The sequence below is a fragment of the Thalassophryne amazonica genome, chromosome 14 (genome assembly GCF_902500255.1).
Source record: "Thalassophryne amazonica chromosome 14, fThaAma1.1, whole genome shotgun sequence".
Lineage (NCBI taxonomy): Eukaryota > Metazoa > Chordata > Actinopteri > Batrachoidiformes > Batrachoididae > Thalassophryne > Thalassophryne amazonica.
This window is the reverse complement of record NC_047116.1, coordinates 7515449-7537936: the sequence shown is the minus strand read 5'-3', so window position 1 is coordinate 7537936 and position 22488 is coordinate 7515449. Positions and strand designations below refer to the sequence as shown.

The following is a 22488-nucleotide window of genomic DNA, read 5'->3' as shown; positions in this document are numbered from 1 at the left end:
AAATATGTAGGACTGCTTTTTTGCATTTGCGCAATATCTCTAAAATGAGAAAGGTCTTGTCTCAGAGTGATGCTGAAAAACTAATTCATGCATTTATTTCCTCTAGGCTGGACTATTGTAATTCATTATTATCAGGTTGTCCTAAAAGTTCCCTGAAAAGCTTTCAGTTAATTCAAAATGCTGCAGCTAGAGTACTGACAGGGACTAGAAGGAGAGAGCATATCTCACCCATATTGGCCTCTCTTCATTGGCTTCCTGTTAATTCTAGAATAGAATTTAAAATTCTTCTTCTTACTTATAAGGTTTTGAAAAATCAGGTCCCATCTTATCTTAGGGACCTCATAGTACCATATCACCCCAATAGAGCGCTTCGCTCTCAGACTGCAGGCTTACTTGTAGTTCCTAGGGTTTGTAAGAGTAGAATGGGAGGCAGAGCCTTCAGCTTTCAGGCTCCTCTCCTCTGGAACCAGCTCCCAATTCGGATCAGGGAGACAGACACCCTCTCTACTTTTAAGATTAGGCTTAAAACTTTCCTTTTTGCTAAAACTTATAGTTAGGGCTGGATCAGGTGACCCTGAACCATCCCTTAGTTATGCTGCTATAGACTTAGACTGCTGGGGGTTCCCATGATGCACTGAGTGTTTCTTTCTCTTTTTGCTCTGTATGCACCACTCTGCATTTAATCATTAGTGATCGATCTCTGCTCCCCCTCCACAGCATGTCTTTTTCCTGGTTCTCTCCCTCAGCCCCAACCAGTCCCAGCAGAAGACTGCCCCTCCCTGAGCCTGGTTCTGCTGGAGGTTTCTTCCTGTTAAAAGGGAGTTTTTCCTTCCCACTGTCGCCAAGTGCTTGCTCACAGGGGGTCGTTTTGACCGTTGGGGTTTTTCCGTAATTATTGTATGGCTTTGCCTTACAATATAAAGTGCCTTGGGGCAACTGTTTGTTGTGATTTGGCGCTATATAAATAAAATTGATTGATTGATTGATAGTCTCTCTGGGAAACCACTCATTTGATAAAAAGTCATTGTAGCAGTACCCAAGGATCCTTCAAAGAGACCTAGGCAGTGTGTGTGTGGGGGTGTGTGAATGTGAGGCATCATTGTAAAGCTCATTGAGCTTCTGATATTGATGGAAAAGAACTTTATAAATGCTGTCTTTACCAGCTCTCTCAATTTTTGGAGAGCCTGTCAGACTTTCGATCGTGATCTGTGTGGTGTGTCATGCCCAGCCCTAGCTCAGGGGCTAGGTTTTCGTTCATTGCCTTATTTCCTCTTTGAGTCTCTGGTTTTACCTTTCATTAGCTTATACTTTACCATGTTAGTCTGTTTGATTCTGTTTATTGCTTTGTTTACTATTTAGTCTCTGGTTTCATTCATTACCTTATTTAGTTTGCAGTCATTCAGTTATTCATTGCTTTTCTTTATGTTACACTTTCGTCACAGATTATTTCTTTGGTTTTCTTTTATTCTCTAGTTGGTTATTGTTTGTTCACTTCTGGTCCTATAAGTCTAGTTCTGGTTATCACATTTCTGGGTATTATGCTTTAGTCACAGGTTTTGGTTATTATTCACCTTCGGTGTTTCTTGTCATATCATGTTCCATTTGTTATTTATTCCATTTTCTGTTTATCAGTTATCTTTTATTTATTGCATTATTCTGTAGTCACTGGTTTGTTTATTCTCTGTTTATCAATCTATTTTGTGTTGTATTTGTGGTTACTGGTTTTGTTTCATGTCAGTTTATTTTCTGCTCAGTTGTAATCTGTATCAGTCCCTGTTCTAGTTTGACTATAATCATAGATCTTCATCTTTCCCGCTATTTGGATTAGTCACATCATTTCCTAGTTTTCTTTTTCCTTTTGTTTTGCTCACGTATTATTGCTTGTCTGGAACACGTCACATTATACACTGTTAGTTTTATGCCACTTGCTTTACTTGCTTTGCACCGTTGGTTTTTCAGCCACGTAGTTATCTTGCCCCAGTTCACTTTGCTTTTGCCTCGCTGCACTCTCTTGTACTTACCTTTGTCTTCTCCGGTCACGCCCCCTTCCAGCACCTTCTGCACACCTGCTCCTCATTTCTCCTCTAATTACACCACCAGTTATTTAAGCCCTCACAGTCTCACTACTCACTGCCAGATTGTTGATTTCATGTCACTCTCCAGCCATAGTTCCAAGTACTCCTTTGCCTTGTTTTTTGCCTGCCGGATTTTTGACCTTCTTTTGTCCTTGACCTTGAGTTTGCCTTTGTCTCTGATTGCCTCCTTGCTGTGTATTTTGACCTGTGCCTGTCTGTTGAACCACGCCTCAGCCTTTTGCCTGTCTGTCACCGTAGCCTCACTGCTGGATCACCTGTGTACCGACTCCCAGCTTGCTTGACGATTAAACCTTTTACTAACTCCATCCCTGGTGAGAACTCGCATTTGTGTCCACCTGTTATGAGTCACGCTGTCACCATGCTTAACATGGAGTCCACAGTCTGAATGGCATGTTTTAACCCTGTTATAACTGCCGCTGTGAATGTGCATGTGGAACTCTCCATGACGCTGTTTTAATTGTATTTGTTGTCTTTCTGCCGCCTGATTCTGAATTTTCTCTCTGTTTGAGGTGCGGCTCCATCCAGAGATGGGAGTGGATGTCTTCTTCTGCAGGCCTCCCGTCTTGTGCACCAGCATGGACTCCCAGAATTTCCTGTATAATTTCTTGTTTTGTTAATCAATCAATCAACTTTTTTCTTATATAGCGCCAAATCACAACAAACAGTTGCCCCAAGGCGCTCCATATTGCAAGGCAAGGCCATACAAAAACCATGAAAAACCCCAACGGTCAAAACGACCCCCTATGAGCAAGCACTTGGCCACAGTGGGAAGGAAAAACTCCCTTTTAACAGGAAGAAACCTCCAGCAGAACCAGGCTCAGGGAGGGGCAGTCTTCTGCTGAGACTGGTTGGGGCTGAGGGAAAGAACCAGGAAAAAGACATGCCGAGAAGGGGGGCAGAGATCGATCACTAATGATTAAATGCAGAGTGATGCATACGGAGCAAAAAAAGAAAGAAACAGTGCATCATGGGAACCCCCCACAGTCTACGTCTAAAGCAACATAACCAAGGGATGGTCCAGGGTCACCCGATCCAGCCCTAACTATAAGCCTTAGCGAAAAGGAAAGTTTTAATTGTGTCTGTATCATGGTCCAAGCAGAGGATCGCCCCGCTAAGTCTGGTCTGCTTGAGGTTTCTTCCTCAAACCATCAGAGGGAGTTTTTTCTTACCACTGTCACCTGTGTTCTTGCTCTGGGGGTTGGTAAGGTTAGACCTTACTTGTGTGAAGTGCCTTGAGGCAACTTTGTTGTGATTTGGTGCTATATAAATGAAATAAATTAAATTAACCCAACTGCCTGAACACGTAGCTGCATTTCTTACACTCAGACTTTTCACTGTTACTGCATCAACAACAGACACTTAAATGGACTGCATTTATATTGCGCTTTTCCATCTGCATCAGACACTCAAAGCGCTTTACAAATAATGCCTCACATTCACCCCGATGTGAGGGTGCTGCCATACAAGGCGCCCACTACACACCAGGAGCCCAAGGACCCTTAGTGATTTTCCAGTCAGGCTGGGATTTGAACTGAGGATCTTCTGGTCTCAAGCCCAGTGCCTTAACCACTAAACTATCACCTCCCGTTTACACTTGTGAGCATGCACCGAGCTCTAGCAGTTTTTAACAGGATGTGTTTGTGACTGATCGACGTGCACGTGGAGCCCCTCCTGTCACAGTGAAGAGCGGCTGCTGCTGTTACCATGACTGCATCGAAATTAACACAGTTATCACCTTAAAAAGAAGCCATCATGACACAAAATCACACTTAGGTAAACTTTGCAATCAATCACCAGCTAATTCACTATTGAAATTTTTGTTCTTAACATTAGCAGTTTGTCTTCATTCCATTTGACAGTGTGCACTGGGATGTTTGCTCAAACTGACAAGAACACTGTTGTAAACACTCTGAAACATTCGGAGCACTTTGTTTCTCGGTAATCTGCGTAGCTGTTTGTTTTGATTGCCGTATGCTTATACCCCCCTCACACATAGCCGGAATCACACAGAATGGCATCAGAATGACGAATCGGCGCACATCCAAAAAGTGTCAGATTTTACTTCCAAAACGTTCTGACAGCCATCTGTGGAAGTCCACACAGTTGATCAAAATCGGTCGGATGCACATGTTCAAAAACCTTCGCAATTTACGTATTCTGAAGGCGGCATAAAAAGGATCTGAAACGATTTGAGCTCATATGAGGGAACCTCAAGATGGATCGGCATGGCAAAGCCTGCCAGCATGACCTGCATGTGCCACTCATCCACTTATAATGTCCATTGATCGTTGATATGTCTGTGACACGCAGCCATCCATGTGCAGGCGATGTGAACACAGCGCAAACAAACCAAAAGCACCGTGTCCACTGCAGGTCAATGTGTCACACATCACACGGCGCTGCAGATCTAGACAGGCTGTTCTATCCATAACAGACTTTACAGTACAGATAATATTCCTCCCCATGGGCGATGTAAATAATGCAAAATATTGTGCCCATCAGATCTGTGACACCACGGCGGCTGGCGGGCAGCTGCGCACGCTGTCACACTCACATCAGAGGGTCAGAGCTGAACAGATCATCACTGCTGTAATAAACAAATTATTGCTTGATCACATTTTAATTCTGTCGGACATATGACGAGGAACTGTTTCACCATGACAACATATGAAACGTGAATCTCACCTCCAGGAGCATTCTGCAGTGCAGCGCGCCAGGAGGCAGACCACACAGCCTGTGGTGGAATGCTGGAAACAATGCCATAAATCAATCCCATGTGACAATCCAACCAGAAATCACGATATAGAGTTGCATTGTGGGAAAAAAGAAATTAAAGTTTGCTGGAAAGGCTGCGTCCTACGAATAGTGGGAAAGCTCACTGCAAACTTTTAAGCAAAGGTGTCCTTTGACTCTCAGCAAAGGTTTGCTGCCTGTGCGCACACGTGCTGCGAAGTTTAGCTGGCAGTAAAATTCAACGTCAAAACACATCACACACATGCACGTCAGGTCAGTGAGCCTGGGAAAAAGAGGACGAGCGAAGGAGTGATTGAATGGGAGTGGGTGCAGGGATGCCGGCTTGGACACATACGGTGTGTGAGTCTGGTCCATACTTTGGTTGTTCTTTGATGTCCAGTACAAGTCCTGTTGCAAAGGGAAGAACACAGCGCTCCGGCCCCGTGTTTGCCATCCAGACATTTGGAACATCAGCCAGTCTGCAGCACCTTTTATGGCTGTCTGACAGCAGTCTGTGTCATCTGCATACGCCTTTGATGAGGTCTGACAGGTGTGGACGAGGCAGTCTATCTGTGTTCTGACATGGCTGACCATGCCTCTTTTCATCCTGACTGTATCAGATTATGGCACTATTTGGCGTGTCGGGCATGGTTCCTCCACATTCTTGCTATGTGTGAGGGGAGCTTCAGAGACAAGTCACAGAAGTGCACAGATTAATACCAATATATCATCAGATGGCCTTTATGAATCTTTGTCTTGATCCAGGACAATCTTACACCCAGACAAGCCGATTCCTCACTCATCTTCTCAAGCCTTGGAATCAAAGTATCCATTGTTTCTGCAAAAATTGTAGCATTGTCACTGAAGGCAAGGTCAGTAAACCTTTCTTTGCTAACAACAGCATCCAAGTCACTGGTTTCCACAACCCTACCCAACACCCAGTCCATGCAAGCATTGAACAATGTAGGAGCCAGAACACACCCAAAACACTAGTTTTCACTGGGACAAAAACTCGGTCTGTCTCCACTCCGCACGGCGCTCACAGTATCTGTGTACAGGCTGGCTATGATGTCCAGTAGCTTCTTCGGGATTCCACAAATTCTCTGGATGTCCCAGACAGCAGTCTGATCAGCTGAATCAAGTGCTTTGCAAACATCAACATAGGCTACAAAGAAGCACTGCCAGTAATCACGCTTGCAGTCTATGAGTAATTATTTTTAGTGGGAGGCCAGAAAAAAAAAATGCTACAGTAATCGATTTGAGATTATACAAGCACAAGTCAAACCCTTGACACCAGTTTTAGCCTGAACTGGTCTCATCTTTGCAGTATTTCACAAATGAAAAAGCAATCCTTCTTAATCTCTTTGATGTACATCAAAGGAAAGAAACTGATCAAAGGTCACACTGAGATTTTTAACAGTATCACTGTGTTGAATGAAAGATGCACAGTGATAAAGTGTGATGATCATCCTAGCAGGACCTATAAACCATCATTTCAGTTGTATGTTCATTTAACAGCAGAATTTGGGGATGATATCCAACTTCATTGCTGTCAAGCACGCCTCCAACTTAACAGTTCCAGCCCAAGCCCTGTGAGAACAGGCATGTACAAACTGTAAGTCGTCTGCATAGCAATGAAAATTGATCCCAATGCTAACGTATTAGCCTGCCCAAATGTGCGGAATACAAAGAAAACAGTGGGCCAAGAACTGACCCCCATGGACCTCCACGCCTCAGAGCCCGAGGATTCAGGTAACATCTAATTAAAACAAACACAATAAGTCCGAGCCGACAGATGGACCTCAGCCACAGGTGTGCTGAACCAGACATACCATCACAATTCAACAGTCTGTTCAGTAAAATATTGTGATCTACTGTGTGAAAAGCAGCACTGAGGCACAGCAGTAACAAAGCAGACACACATTGTTTTTTGATTTGAAGCAGCAGATTGTTCACCAGTTTTATGAGCGGAGTATTGGTGGAATGATGAGCCCAATACGCCAACTGCAACGGCTCTAAGAGCTCAGTCTAAGACAGGTATTTCAACAGCTGACTTAAAACCATGTATTCAAAACTTTTGACAGAAATGCAAGGTTGGAAACAGGCCTGTTATTTTCCTCAAAGCCCCAGGATTCAAACCAGGTTTCTTAAAGGGCATATCTCAGTCCAGTCAACACTATTAAAAAAAAAAGTAATAATAATATTCTAAACCGGATTATAAATAATTTCTTCCGTGACTTTAATGTGTGTGGGCCTTGATATCATTGAAAATCATAATAATAAAAATTAAATAAAATAAGCCAAAGTGTGTCTTAAAACGGCAAGGTAGATCCATAGCCAGATGCATTTTGATCCAGAATTGTGATGTCACCATGCAGACCACCTTTTAGTTGCCTGAAGCTCTGCCTGCAGCCACTTAGAGTCCACGTTAATTTGGCTTTCAAGTCAAATTCTTGTATTTTGCTGATCAACGTATTTCTGTCTCCGCCTCATTTGTAACCCACAGTGTATCCATAAAAAAAAGATGAAATAAGTGTAAATAAGATTGAATAAGTATAACTTAGTAATAAATACGCAACTCTAAAAGACACGTGCTTTAGCTAATATTACTCCTCCTGTCTTCACACCAGGGGTGGGCACAGTTCCGGTAATTGGCTAACTGCTTATTAGCGAAGCTAACTTTTCTGTTAGCGGATTATCTTTCCAGCTAATTTTGAGAACCATCAGCAGATTATTATCTTCCGCTAAATTTAGTTCCGCTAACTCTCAGTCCGCTAACATTTCTTTGCTGTCATAGTGAGTTACACCAAATGGTCAAAAACGTTTGTAAACCCTAAAACCAAACATTAATTCCTGTCTGTTGGTGTTTTGCGACAGCCAGGCTGCCGTAAGGAACTCAGCCCTCAGCCAGCAGAAGGAGGCGGGCCGACGGGCCGGCTGCCGGTGCGGCTGGAGAAAGAAAAAACATCATTTACTTTCACCATGCAGCAGCTCAGACAGCGGCAGAAGAGGTAACTCGCAACGTCACTTTCACTCATGGTCACAACATAACTCTTCACCAAACTAACTACATTCCTTGAAGTATAAAAACACAAATCTATAACACTATCACTCCTGAACTAACATACATATACTACACTACATATACTAAAACAATAAAAATAAAAAAAACAAACACCAAACACCGATAATGCATTGCTGCAATGCATTATGACTGACAGTGTGTCTGTTTTAAAAGACAGCGTGTACATGCAAACCTTTACTTTTTTAAGTGAAAAGACACTTATTTATGGAGTTAAATTTGTCTCATTAAGACCTGCATATGCACAGAGGGTGATCTACAAATAGCCCTTGAGTTGCACGTGTTTTGTGATCCACAAATACAAATTTCCAATTTGTAACTTGTGTGTTGGTTTTTCAAATAGATGTGTATTACGTAAACACGTCATTTTTTCCATTTGTAAAAAAAAAAAAAAAAAAAAAGCATTTGCAAAACTGAAAATTCTGTTTGTGATGTGTGACTCAGCATGTTGACTGCTTTTCACACTCCCATCCAGTAGATGGCAGTGTTCAGTGCATTTTGATGGGGGGGGGGGGGGATAAGACAAGTCTGATTTCCCATGATGCCTTTTGGCACCTGTGTCAGCTTAATGCTCAAACCTTCAGAATTCACACATTACTTTAAAAGTGCAATATTTTCACTTTGTAAAAATGACAGAGTTGCTGTCATTTTTGCTGTAAACTGTCCCGAATTAGTCTGTTTATAAATGAAACCATGAGTGAAAGTGAAGTACCTTGCGTTTGATCTACACTGCCACCGTGAAAGGTAAGTGAGACATCTTTGCAGCAGCTGACAGGGTGTTTAAAGACACAAGCTCTGCATTGAATTTACTCAGAAGCTTCTGCAGTGCTAAAAGTTAAAACTGGTTTATCAGTCACCAACAGTGTGCCAAGTCAATACTAAAAGTTAGCAGTTAGCTGTAACGTCTGCTAATTTCTTTAGGAGTTTATCAGTTTAGCGTTAAAAAAGTTAACTTTTCAGTTAGCGGATTAGTGGTTATTGAAGCTACCTTTTCAGTTAGCTGTGCCCACCACTGGTTCACACACAGCAGCCATATAGAATATTGTTCCTGCTACGGTTCCACCCGGTTCCAGTTCCATGTCCATGTCACAGCTCTCCCGTTAAGATCATAAACACAACCAGTCACTGTTGTCACCCGCAGCCACTTTTTGTCCCACTCTTACGCTGCATCCAGAAAGTATTCACAGCGCTTCACTTTCTGCATATTGTTATATTACAGCGTTATTCCATAATGGATGAAATCCACCCCCCCCCCCCCCCCAAAAAAAAAAAAATTCTTCACACAACACCCCATAATGACAATGTGAAAAGGTTTTTGTGATTTTTGTAAATTTATTAAAAATCTAAAACCTAAGAAATCACATGTACATAAGTATTCACACCCTTTACTCAATACTTTGTTGATGCACCTTTGGCAGCAATTACAGCTTCACATCTTCTTGGATATGATGCCGCAAGCCTGGTGCATCTATCTTTGTTGTCCCCACACCCACCTGACAATAAACAGCCCGATCTACCTCCCCCAGCCTTGAGCACCTTAACAGCACTGCCTTCTGTGCCTGTGTCCACAATCACTGTCCTAAATGTGTCCCCAGTGCCCCAGTGTCCACAATCACTGCCCTGAATGTGCCCGAGTGTCCACAATCACTGCCCTATATGTGCCCCCAGTGTTCACAATCACTGCCCTATATGTGCCCCCAGTGTTCACAATCACTGCCCTATATGTGCCCCCAGTGTTCACAATCACTGCCCTAAATGTGTCCCCAGTGCCCCAGTGTCCACAATCACTGCCCTGAATGTGCCCCAGTGTCCACAATCACTGCCCTATATGTGCCCCCAGTGTTCACAATCACTGCCCTAAATGTGTCCCCAGTGTCTACCATCACTGCCCTAAATGTGCCCCCAGTATCCACAATCACTGCCCTAAACGTGCCCCCAGTGATCAGAATCACTACCCTAAATGTGTCCCCAGTGTCCACAATCACTGTCCTAAATGTGTCCCCAGTGTACACCATCACTGTCATAAATGTGCCCCCAGTATCCACAATCACTGCCCTAAACATGCCCCCAGTGATCAAAATCGCTGCCCTAAATGTGCCCCCAGTGATCAGAATCACTACCCTAAATGTGTCCCCAGTGTCCACAATCACTGCCCTAAATGTGTCCCCAGTGTACACCATCACTGACATAAATGTGCCCCCAGTATCCACAATCACTGCCCTAAACGTGCCCCCAGTGTCCACAATCACTACCCTAAACGTGCCCCCAGTGATCAGAATCACTACCCTAAATGTGTCCCCAGTGTACACCATCACTGCCCTAAATGTGCCCCCAGTATCCACAATCACTGCCCTAAATGTGCCCCCAGTATCCACAACCACTGCCCTAAATGTGCCACCGGTGTACACCATCGCTGCCCTAAATGTGCCCCCAGTGTTCAGTCACGTTTACACACATATATATATATATATATATATATATATATATATATATATATATATATATATATATCAGTATACAGTACATATTTCATATTTAAACATTTTTTGTGGTGTATAAGATCTCTTGTTTTTCTTTTATGTGGTGTACAGTAGCTCTGTGGGAGCACCCCCAGTTTTGTTGCCCCCGCCCCCATCTGTACAACGACAATAAAGACTGTTCTGTTCTATTGAGCAAAGGGAGTGAATACTTATGTACGTTTGATTTCTTAGTTTTTTTATTTTTAATAAATTTGCAAAGATTTCAAAACACTTTTTCATGTTGTCATTATGGGGTGTTGTGAGTAGAATTTTGAGGGGGAAAAAATTAATTTAGTCTATTTTGGAATAAGGCTGTAATGTAACAAAATGTGGAACAAATGAAGCACTGTGAATACTTTCCGGATGCACTGTACAAACACACGGATAAAGTTGTGCAGCTTTCTCTGCCAGACTCTTTGTCCTCCAGTGTAGTTTAGCGTAGCATGGACGGGACGACATTTCGTCTCCATGATAGCAGCACAAACACGGCCTGTTCCACACTTCAGGAGAGGCAACATGTTTTGCTCGCGTTTGGCTGGCCACACGTACCCATGTTTATATCCAACTTGTTTTTAAGCCCATTTGCCACTCTGTGCTCGGGTGCATTCCTCCAGTCTTTCTGGGAGGAGTGGACAAAACGCTGCCATTTCTCCTTCAATATTTCATCCTTGGGAAAACTGTGCACATTATAGCCATCATGAGTGGTGCTGTTGGACTTTCCCACAACACACCTCAGCGTGTTCAATGTGAAACTCCACCAACAACACCTAATTCCAACTGCAAACAAAATTTCTTTAAAACCATCTGTTCCGAACTGGCTCTGGAGGGAGGTCCCCAAGGTGACATCACGCAAATCAACTTTTCCCTCAGGCTGACAAATCCAAGTGATTCAAAACAGCAGATCAAATCAGCCTAAATTCCCCATGTTTATGGTTTAATATCTCAGGGCCTATGGCACCAAAAATAAAACACAATACACCAATATTTTTATCATTCTTAATGTATTTTGAATAGTCAGCTCATTTGACATTTCATTTACCAAGTTTAGGCCTTTTAAGGGGAGATTTAACAACTGATGCCTTAAAACATGAAGGAAACACACCAGTGGTGATTGATAAGTTAACAGCAGTGAGAACACAGAGTCTTAAAACTGGCCAAAAATCTTTCAGAAGCCGTGACGGTAAAGAATCCAAAAAACGAGTTGTACTCTTTGCACTCCTCACCGTCCATGAAACATTCAGCAAGGAAACGCACTCAGAATCAGCCTTTACCTGCGTCGAGGGATAAATGGTGTCAGCAGCATGTGGAGGAATTTAGTTACAAGTATTGATCTAATTTAAATAAAATGCCGTCTTGTCAGCCGCCACTGCGTGTTTATCGTCTTTCTAACAATCATGCCATTCCCGACAAATATCTTCCAGCCATGAGAGGCGCCATTTTCCAACAAGTTCTTCAAATCCCTCGAAACCATAGTATGTGGGGGGTTTTTTGTTTTTGTTTTTTCTGGTGATACTTCGGTCTACAGATCAGTGACCCGTACAGCTACACTCTGCAAGACTTTATTCATTTTTTTAACTGAAACATAAAAGTTTTTTTCCATAGTATGGGATTAGTACGTGTTTTTATTGTATTTTTTAATATATTCATACTGTTGTGGTATTTCCACTTGTGTTTATGCACATTTTAGTTGTTAATTATTAATTATATGTGATTGAATTGTAAGCTCTATAAAAAAATGAAATTTATTATAGTTAATAATTATAGTTACATTTAAAGTTGTTCTGTGAAGATGAGTGTATGATTTATATAATGATGGTCATTAAAAACATTACTTTTGCATTTTTTGTGTTTAATTATGAAAATCATATTTTAATGATGCAACAAAGGTATGAGACATTAACAAAAGGCATGACATGTATAAAAACCTTGTCCTGTCTACTTCTGAAATGAACACTGAAAATAAGTTTAACTAAAGTTAAATTAAAAACAAACTTTAGTTTGTTGAGAACAACTGTTGAGATCATCACCACCAAGAGTTCTGTAATGAATGACAAGTTGTTGTTGTTGTTGTTAAATAGTTACTGTTTGTTCACTTTTGAGAAGCAGTGACTCTTTAGCTTTGGCCGCTCCCAGAAGCCCAGAGTTGATGTAAGACTTCTATAATCAGCGTCATTGTCTCCTCCGCTGTGCTGTCCGCGTCTAACTTGCAAAACAGTCAAACTCCCAGATGACAGAAAACAGCCGCGAGTCACTCAGCTAATTATGACCCAGTGGTCACTGTCTGTGGACCTCAGGAGACCTTTGATGAAGCAAACATCTCGTACCCATGTTGGTTCTGATTAAATATTGTGTCAGTGTTGTCATAAAAACTCTTAATGTCAAACCCTCATGATGACTGAGCCTTTGGGCAACAAAAGTTGTTGCAACTCGTAACTTTGAAGGATTACGTGATGAACACCTCCAATAGATTACATAACCGTCGCATTAATTATAGTCAAAGCGGTCAACACATCATTATGGCCAAAGTCCTCGGAGACCAATTAAAGATGTTCACGACTGTGCAGTCAGATTGGCATCAATCCAAAACATGACCTGTACCTGGAAAACTTTGCTGCAAAAAACTAATAATAATAATGATAATTAATAAATAACATTCATACATACTCATATCTGTATTTTTTTTTCTTTATGTGATACGTCTGCATTTCAGGATGCTAACACAGTCTGTTCGTGCCATAATACATGTCAAAGTTATCATTCAAAGGCCAAACCATAACAATCGAAATATGCACAGTTGCTGTGCCACATGAATTCATGCAAAATGTATAAACATTATTATTTTTATAAGACTTATGGTTTTGACAGTAATGTCCAAGCAGGAAGATCTCGTATGCACTGTAACATGCTGCTGCTGTTACTGATGTTTCTCTCTGTTGAGGGAAAACGTTTTAACCTTTTACGATACAGGAATCAATTACTTTCATCCAATTGACAGAAAACCTTTTAAAATGTCTTGACAATGTGTTGGTTTGGTCAAATTTAGACATTGACATGTTCAATTATTTTATAAAACAAACACTGAAATAATGAACAGAGAATTTAATTTTAAGTTAGACAGCTTTCATGAGGCTGAATGGCATCAGAATGATGAATCGGCCCACATCCGAAAGTGTCGAGGTGCAGTCTGAAAATATCGGACAGCTGTCTCAAAGCAGTCGACACGGTGGGTCCATTCACGCGGCTGCCTTGGATGTTTTACACGTGCAAAACACTCATTGTGCAGTCCAGGTGGGACACCCATCAAACGGCAGGCAATGTGCAGTCTGAGCGCAATCCCACTGCAATCTACATATTCATACGGCGCCATAACAGCATTCAGAACAATCTGATCGCGGTCACAGAACCCCAAACTGGAACGTGCACGTCAAATCCTGCCGGCATGTCCCACTTGTGCCGTATATGTGCACCTCCACTGGATCCCATTCAGGGAGCGCAAAGGAAATGTTGATATGCAACATGTATGTGGCACATGTCCATCATGTGACGTGGACATTACACAGTCAAACCGAACGCACCGTCTGTCACTGCGAGTTAACACGTCACAGTGCTGAGAGTCCGTCATGTGTGGGGTACGCATGTCCATCCTGCCGGTGCAGTGTCCTGCCCAGAGGTCAGAGCGTGCAAGGGAGTGAGTGAGTGAGTGAGTGAGTGAGTGAGTGAGTGAGTGAGTGAGTGAGTGAGTGAGTGAGTGAGTGAGTGAGTGAGTGAGAGCACTCAGGCGCATCCGTCCAGCAGTCTGAGCGCTTTATTTATGTTTCTAGTTGAGTCTGTCAGCAGTCTGTGTCTCGGTACTGTTGTTAGACAACAGTTGTTGGACAACAGTACGGTTCAGACTAGATCCACCCATATTCCACGTGGTTGTCCAGCAGTCGTACACGGCTGTCCGACTGTTTGTCCCTCCGGACTGCACCTTGATATTTGTTTTTTTTTCCAGCTTGGTTAGGGTTAAACCTAACCCTTTTTTCTGGCTGATTCTGCTTGATTCTGCTCATTCTTGCTATGTGTGACGGGGGTCTAACATTGGTCAGGTCTGTGACCATCTGCTGGTACTGCAGGTTGCTGCATCCACCAGACTACAAAACAACTTTGGGTCCTGGACAGCAACCACTCAGGTGGACAACTGTTTCATCTCTCAGAAGTGGCCTTCTGTCTGTCACAACAAATTGAAATGTGGGTGTGGACTTACCCTTTGCCAGTTGCTAGGGTCCTTAACACATGCATGCTGGATCGTGCACAGAGAAACACATCACATGGGCAGAATGTTAATGCTAACACTGCCTTACAATGTAAGCGATGTGTGATCAGTAACCTTTCATTTAACACAAGCTAATTCCTGTGCTAGCAAAGGATTGCCTGAAAAGACCTACTACCAAAGATATACAGTTGTTGCTTCAGGTCACTGGTTTGTGTCATATATAACATATGTTAAGACAGAAAACACTAAGACCACAAAGACTTGGACCTTTGTTCTCCTGCAAAGATATCTGCTTCGCCAAATATCTTTCTGTCCAGTGACCTTATGACTCCATAATTTCTTCACAGGCATCTCTGTATGTCAAAGACCGAGCACCCAGAGACAGAAATGTCATTACCAAGATAAAGAATGTCACTGCAAGTTTGAATACACATAGATAAACTTCTGATGGTTGAGTCCAGGAAGTCTTTGAAAGCGTGGAGAGCAAACCACCCAGGAACACAACCAGTCCATCCCTACAGCTCTAAAATATCCATGTATTTGCTGCAGCCAGGTGACGTTTGAGTGTCCCCTTTGGCTGTTGGGGTCCTCAACACTCAGACACCTGGTTCATGCATAGAGAATATCCCACATGACCAAAATGTCTAAACTGGCGCTCCCTCACAATACTGAGTCTCCCTAAGTAACTGCTTGTTCTACACAAAATAGTTCCAGTGGTACCCAAGGATATGTGGTACCAAAGGCATCCAGTCATCACTTTTGATCACTGGTTATGGTCCAAGGCTCACAACTGCACAGTAAGACCAGGAGCACCAGGACCCTAAAGACTTTGACCTTCATTCTCCATCAAAAACATTGGCAACGGCAAATACTTCTGTCTAGCAACCTCATGACTCCATAAGTTCTTTCCAGGCATCCCTCAACTTCAAAGGCAGAGAACCCAGAGACTATATTTCTGATGGATGAGTCCCGGAAGTCATGAAAAGCCTGGCTCTTAGTCTTCATCCAGGACAATTGCAATCCCAGATCTTCTGATTCCTCACTCAGCTTCTCAAGTGCTGCAAACAGAGTATCCATCCAATAAAGAATAATCCTTGCAAGCACCTTCCCTGGCACAGAGAGCAGTGTAATACCCTTGCAGTTGTGATAATCCATGACCTTACCTTTTCCAGATTGGGACAGCAAGTCCTTTCTACCAGTCTGCAAGGGATGATACCCATCTCCCAGATTAAAACAAAGATTGTTTGTATAATGCCAGGAGAACAGCATCTCTACCCACATAGAGGTGCTCAGCTCTGCTGACACACATCCCTGGAACTTTTGCTGCCCTCAGCTGCTTCATGGCCTTTGCAATCTCACCAACATCTGGTGGTTCACATTTTACTGGCGAATCAGCCACAATAACCCTAGCACTGGAGATGTCTAACATCCCAGCACGATGATCAGCCTTATGCAGTTGCTTAAAGTGACCGGCCCGATGTGACAGTACAGCAAAGGCATCTATCAGGACTGAATCATCTTTCCCCATAACTGCAGTGGGACAAGGTGAAGGTTTTGGAGGCAGAAAGTTCTTTAATTCTTCTGTAAGCAGCTCAAGGGTCACTAGATCACAGATCGTGTGTTGCCTGATAACAGATTCATATAACAAATGTCTCCCTGTCTACTCTCAGAGCCAATACAACCCACTTTCTTTCCTGCCTGTGAAACCTATAATTTCCATCAAGCAGTGTGCTATGAATCCAACCCTGTTCCTGGAGGGCACCTGCCCTGCATGTTTTCTAACTCTCCCTGATCCACTCCCAGGCAATGAACTATTGGGTGTGCTCAGCCAATCAACAGCTTGAAGACACCCCTTTACAAAAAACAGGTGTGACTTGAGTAGGCTGACGTGGAAAACATACAGGACAGGGGCTCTCCAGGAACAGGGTTAGTGACCCCTGAGATACAGATTTGAACAAAAACTCATAATGGTCAGTATTTGTGATTGACTGATGATGAAGTCACAAAGCAAGGGTCACCTCAGTCATCTGTAAACTCGAGCTTTTCTGTTGAGGCCTGAAACCTCACTTACAAGATTTACAAGGCAATGGAACAAACTGGACTGCACAACTATCAAGCTTAACTCTGTGCTGATTTCAGGTCCAACAAAATCCAAGACAGTTCCAGGAACTGTATTTGTATTGCCAGTAGCAGCTCCTGAAAATTTCTCAGGAGGGGCATTTTTTTTTTTTCTGATAATGATTAAGGCAGGGGTGCCCAAGTTCGGTCCTCAAGATCTGCCTTCCTGATACTCTTACCTGCCTCCCTGCTCCAACACACCTGAATCCAATGAAAGGCTTGTTAAAAGCCTGCAAACGAGTCTTTCAATGGATTCAGGTGTGTTGGAGCAGGGAGGCAACTAAGAGTGTCAGGAAGGTAGATCTCGAGGACTGAACTTGGGCACCCCTGGATTAAGGTGACTCATTCAGTAAATACATTAATCAAGACAATTGTATCAATTTGATGCTAGTTGATTAACACACCTAGCAATAGCTCCACTAGATGGCAGCATACAACAGAAAGATTTCCCCTTTAGTGACATAAATTTCAGGTGGAAAGCTGTGGAAGAAAGTTGCTTGCAGGAATGTTCACAAGCAAAACAATCAAAATGAGGTGGCCCCACAATATACGTATTAACCCACGTGTTCACACTGGGAGCAACTGGGGATTAAGGACCTTGCCCAAGGGCCCTTAGTGAATTTCAGATGGAAAAGCGCTGTATGGATTTATGTTTGTAAACACTGTGTGCTGGTCGATGTTATGGGGCTATTCTACAGGGCACTGTTCCTTTGTCTTTCATCCTGAATAGCAAATCAGGGCACGTTTTGAAGCATGATAGTAACTTGATCCATCTTTGTCAATCTTGAACAGACATGGTGTACATAGTAGTTACAGCCATCATTGGCACCAGTTTTAAAACCCAAGCCCGCCACAGTCTGATTCCACACAACTGGCTCATAAACTCATCAGCTAATTCAAATGTTGGCCTTTTTTAGACTGAATTTTTCAGTGGCTGATATTTTTGTGCACATCGGACTCAAACTATTACGGTCATATTTATGCTCACAAGCCTGAGGCTGTGACCTGTCAGACGCCACGGAGTTGTGTTATTGTGCCTCTTCACATTTTATCAAATCTCTGGTGTTTGTTTTCTGATCTCTGGCCCTGTTTTTTTTAGTGTCTGTTCCACAGGCACGCTCATTTCCTTGTTAATTCACACACTGTTTAACCATTGCAGCTCTTCAGTGCCAGATTGTCTCATTCAAGGTTTTTGGACTGTCTTCCGGTTGCCGTAACCTTTGTTGTCACCCTCAGTTATTCAGGGTCTCTTTTTCCACTTGGACAACATTGGTGAATGGACTGTTGTTCCTGTTTGTCTCTCGACCTGCTTCACTGTGTTGGCTACAAATAAAGACTGTTGAGTTTTTACATAAGTGTGGTTCTCTGCTCAGGAGTCTTTGATTGTGCCAACCTATTACAGTGAAGTCATGTAGCTGTAAATGTTGAAGATTTTTCACGTCAACCTTGTGCACAAAGTGCTATAAAATCACGGCTCACCTGAACAAGCACACAGCCAACACTAGTAAGAAAAAAAACTCCCTCTGATGATAATGAGGAAGAAACCTCAAGCAGACCAGACTCAGAGGAGTGACCCACTGTTTAGGCCATTCTTGTTGGGAAGGTGTCGTAGCACGGACCCACAACAGGGGGCGCAAATGAACGGACAATGAGTAAGCCAAAAGGTAACAATTTAATGTTGTGATAATACACAACTAAATGTGTCGTAATTCTCACAGTCAATAAACACCAGGTGACGTGTGGGCAGGCTCGAAGATAGAAGACGCCCGACGAGAGAGAAGCCGCGTCCCACACGGCCTCCACCACCAACGGTCTGAAGAACACCGGAGCCGCCAAGTCCCGAGTCCCCAGGTGGCCTCTGTCTTCGGCTGTCGACCCTGGTACTGCTGGCAGAAAACAGAAAGATGATGTATGAGTGTGAGTCCGCACACTCAGTAATTTACAGTCCAAACACAGTTGGGAGGGAGCACCTCCACCTCCAAATCACACACACTCGTGCAGCTTCTGGTCAACCACTTATCGGTTTTGGGGTGTGAGGCGAAGCCGTCGCAGTCACACCAAACGCCAAAAATCCCAGATAAGGAATACCAACAGGAAAACAGCTGCAAAACAGATCAGATTATTATTCGCAATAATCACAGCAGAGAAGTGTACCTTGGTACTGGTAGTCGATTTCTCGGCGGGGAGGTGGAGTTGCAGTCCGGCTTTTATGGTAGTGATGATAACGAGTGACAGCTGTCACTTCTTCTGGGTCTGGCGCCCTCTCGTGCTTGGAGCCCGCACTCCAAGCAGGGCGCCCTCTGGTGGTGGTGGGCCAGCAGTACCTCCTCTTCAGCGGCCCACACAACAATTCTAACAGTTACAAGGTTTTTACAAATTTTTGCCAACTTTTTGCATGCAAAAAAAACCAAAAAAACAAAAAACATTAAAGCAACAAAAACAGTCTGTTATTGAGATAAAAGGTAGTCAGTTTTGGTACTTAGTTGCTGCCTCCAGGTCTGAATAGGTAGGGCGTCCTGAGATCAGTCTGGTGCCCTGGAGTGCAGAACCAGGATTCACTGAAGATCTCGTGGGTACCTCAGACAGAGAGAAAAAGAGTAGAATCACTCAACAGGAACTAATTTCACCTAAGGTGTTAGTTCACCAGCAGTAAATCAATAGGGAAGCAGAAAGAATACTAAGGTGGTTGGCGGAAGCTAGCCCTGTGCCTCATTAACAGACCCAGAATAGATGTAGTGAGGCTGAGACCTGTTCTGTTGGTAATGGATTAAAAAGATTCCATACTATACCGATATGTTAGCCACAGGAGAGGGAGAATAGATGCATCTTTAGTCTGGACTTGAATGTCTCTATGGACTGTTTTATTTTTACCTTCCATGTTTCCCCTGTAAAACCTATGGTCTCCGTTCCACTGTGTCTTCCTCTCCATCTCACAGGATGTTTGGTGGCACTTTTTGCTTTACCGTGAAGCATCTATTGAATATTGGAGTATATCTGTTAGCAGAAAGTGCACCCAAGAGGTGTCTCTTGCAGACCTGCTCAGTCACCTCAGCACTAGCATTTTGTAGGTTCTTGACCCAACGTTGGGCCGAGACTTTCAGACCTCCTGAAAACTTAGACTTTCTCACTGTACCATTCAGTGCGTGTGTCTAAAAGTTCAGGCCTCTAGATTTTGATGACGTCTTCACATGTTGATCACTCTTTAATGACATCCACAGAGGGTGAAGCAACAAGATAAAAAACATTGCACATCTTCAAACTGAGACAAACACACCAAGTGTTTCTCAGGATCAGGTACTGAAGGAAACCATGCAAGTGAGACATCTCCTGGTGTCTATTTGACTGTGTCATAATGCACCTGCTTTGTTGAGTGAGCTATAATTTTAAATAACAGTAATGGAATATAGAATAAATATAACATATATAACTCTTGGTGGCCATGTGGAGGTGCACAAATATGGGATTTTATATTTTGTGATCTTTTTGTTCGCATACATTCTGGCACTCAGTTGTAATTCTGTCATCGTGTACCTCATCTGTATTCACAAAAACCTCCATGAGCCCATGTACATTTTCATCGCAGCTTTGTTAATCAACTCTGTAATTTTCAGCACCAGTATCCACCCAAAACTGATGTTTGACTTTTTATCTGAAGAACAGGTCGTATCTTATCCGGCCTGTCTTTTCAGTTTGTTGTATTTTATTCTGTTGGAGGTGCAGAATTCTTGCTGTTGGCAGTTATGGCGTATGACAGGTACGTTTCTGTATGTAAACCTCTGCAGTATCACACCATCATGAGAAAATCAAATGTCATTCGGCTCCTGCTTCTGGCCTGGCTCCTGCCCACTTGTCAGGTGGTGATAGCCGGGCTGAGTGATCAGGAACAACTCTGTGACTTTACTTTGAAGGGAATTTTTTGTAACAATAGAATTTACATGCTACAGTGTGTAAAGTCACAAAGACAAATGGTCAATAGTATATTCATTTTGATAAATGTTGCATTTCTTCCCATTCTTTTCATAATTTTCTCTTACTCGAGGATCCTGATCATATGTGTTCACAGTTCACAAGACGTCAGGATGAAAGCTGCACAGACGTGTTTACCCCACCTTATCGTTTTAATCAGTTATTCCTCTTTTTGTACATTTGATATTGTTGTAGAGATATCTGACGCAAATGTACCCAAAATTGTGGAGTTTGTAATGACTTTGCAAATGGTTTTGTATCATCCTGTCTTGAATCCAATAATATACGGCCTTAAAATGACAAAAATTAATCAACACCTCAAGACGTTGTTCAGCTAAAGCAAATTATTTTAATTTATGAATGAAAATGATTATCATGACAGTGATTTATGTTATAATTGGAAGTGATCTCCATGAGACCATGAAACAAAAATAACTCTGTTCCACTGAACCCACCATCCAGACGAGTTTACATCAATGTTAAAGTTAATATTTATTAATTTTTGGCTTATTGTTCTGTGTTGTCTGAGTCTATGTGCAACATATTGATCTACTGATGGTAAAATCGAGACATTATTGGAATACTTGTGTTTCGGCATGTTTTCACAGGTTTATTTCAAAAGGAAAATGTCACATTCTTTTGTTTAATTATGTCAAGTGTTGCCTCATCGGGTGGTGAAATAATAAAATACAGGTGAAATATTTATAGTGTTTTTTAATAATTAAAAAAGGAAAAAAGCATGTGCTATGACTGACTGTTCTTATTTTTATAGCTATCGTTGTTTTTCATTATAATGTCACCACTCGTTTTTAAGACTAAAGGCTTCTCAAAACCTCAGATGTTTGCAAAGTCAGTTTCCAGAGTGTCTGCTGGGGTTTTTTTTCCCCCCATCTTTATACTCTGCACCTGAGCTATAATCTTCTGTTCCTTCATGTTTGAACCTCTGCATGAAAGGCACACTTCAGTCTTGGCTTTCGGATGTAGAATAGAAACATAATGAATGACAGGAGAATATTATGTGAATTAATATTCTCCAAAGCAGGAGATTTTGAGGACAAACTGTCTGAACATGTTTGAAAAGAGTCTTTAAACCACTACAAATGCTGAGCACAGATGGTGAAATACTTAACATAACAGATCCAAAGGAATATTTTAACATCACATAACTTTTTTTTTTCTCCAAATGAAATATGCATTTGACCACTAGATGTCACTGTGGTGAGATTTTCCAAGTGTTTGACATGAAAATGAACAGCTGTGGTTGTTTTAAGCTGGAAAGCCAACTCTCTCTGTCTCACACACACACACACACACACACACACACACACACACACACACACACACACACACACACACACACACACACACACACACACACACACACACACACACACACACACACACGTTGCTGGACATTATGTGTAACTGAGCAATACACACATGTCATGGGTCATATTTTGGTGTTTTAAATTTGATCTGTGATTTATTCTGTAGCCGTATTCTCTACGTTATTCTACCGTTTGTATTATTACCTGCATCTTATTATTATTCTTTGCGTTGTCTTGTTAATTCGCCCTCCTCAGAAATATTCTCTGATGCTTTTAATTTGACAGTCCATTCATGTTCATTTCATGATGTTTAACTTAGTTTCCCATGTTTCTACACCTTCATATTTGATTGTTTACTTGCCTGTTAAAATGCATTTAAAGCGTTTCCTCA

The 22488-nt window shown here is 42.3% G+C and overlaps 1 pseudogene; it reads left to right on the top strand.

Annotated features, from left to right (window-relative positions):
* Positions 1–20199: 20199 nt before the first annotated feature.
* Positions 20200–21107, top strand: LOC117524230 (annotated as a pseudogene).
* The last annotated feature ends 1381 nt before the right edge of the window (positions 21108–22488 follow it).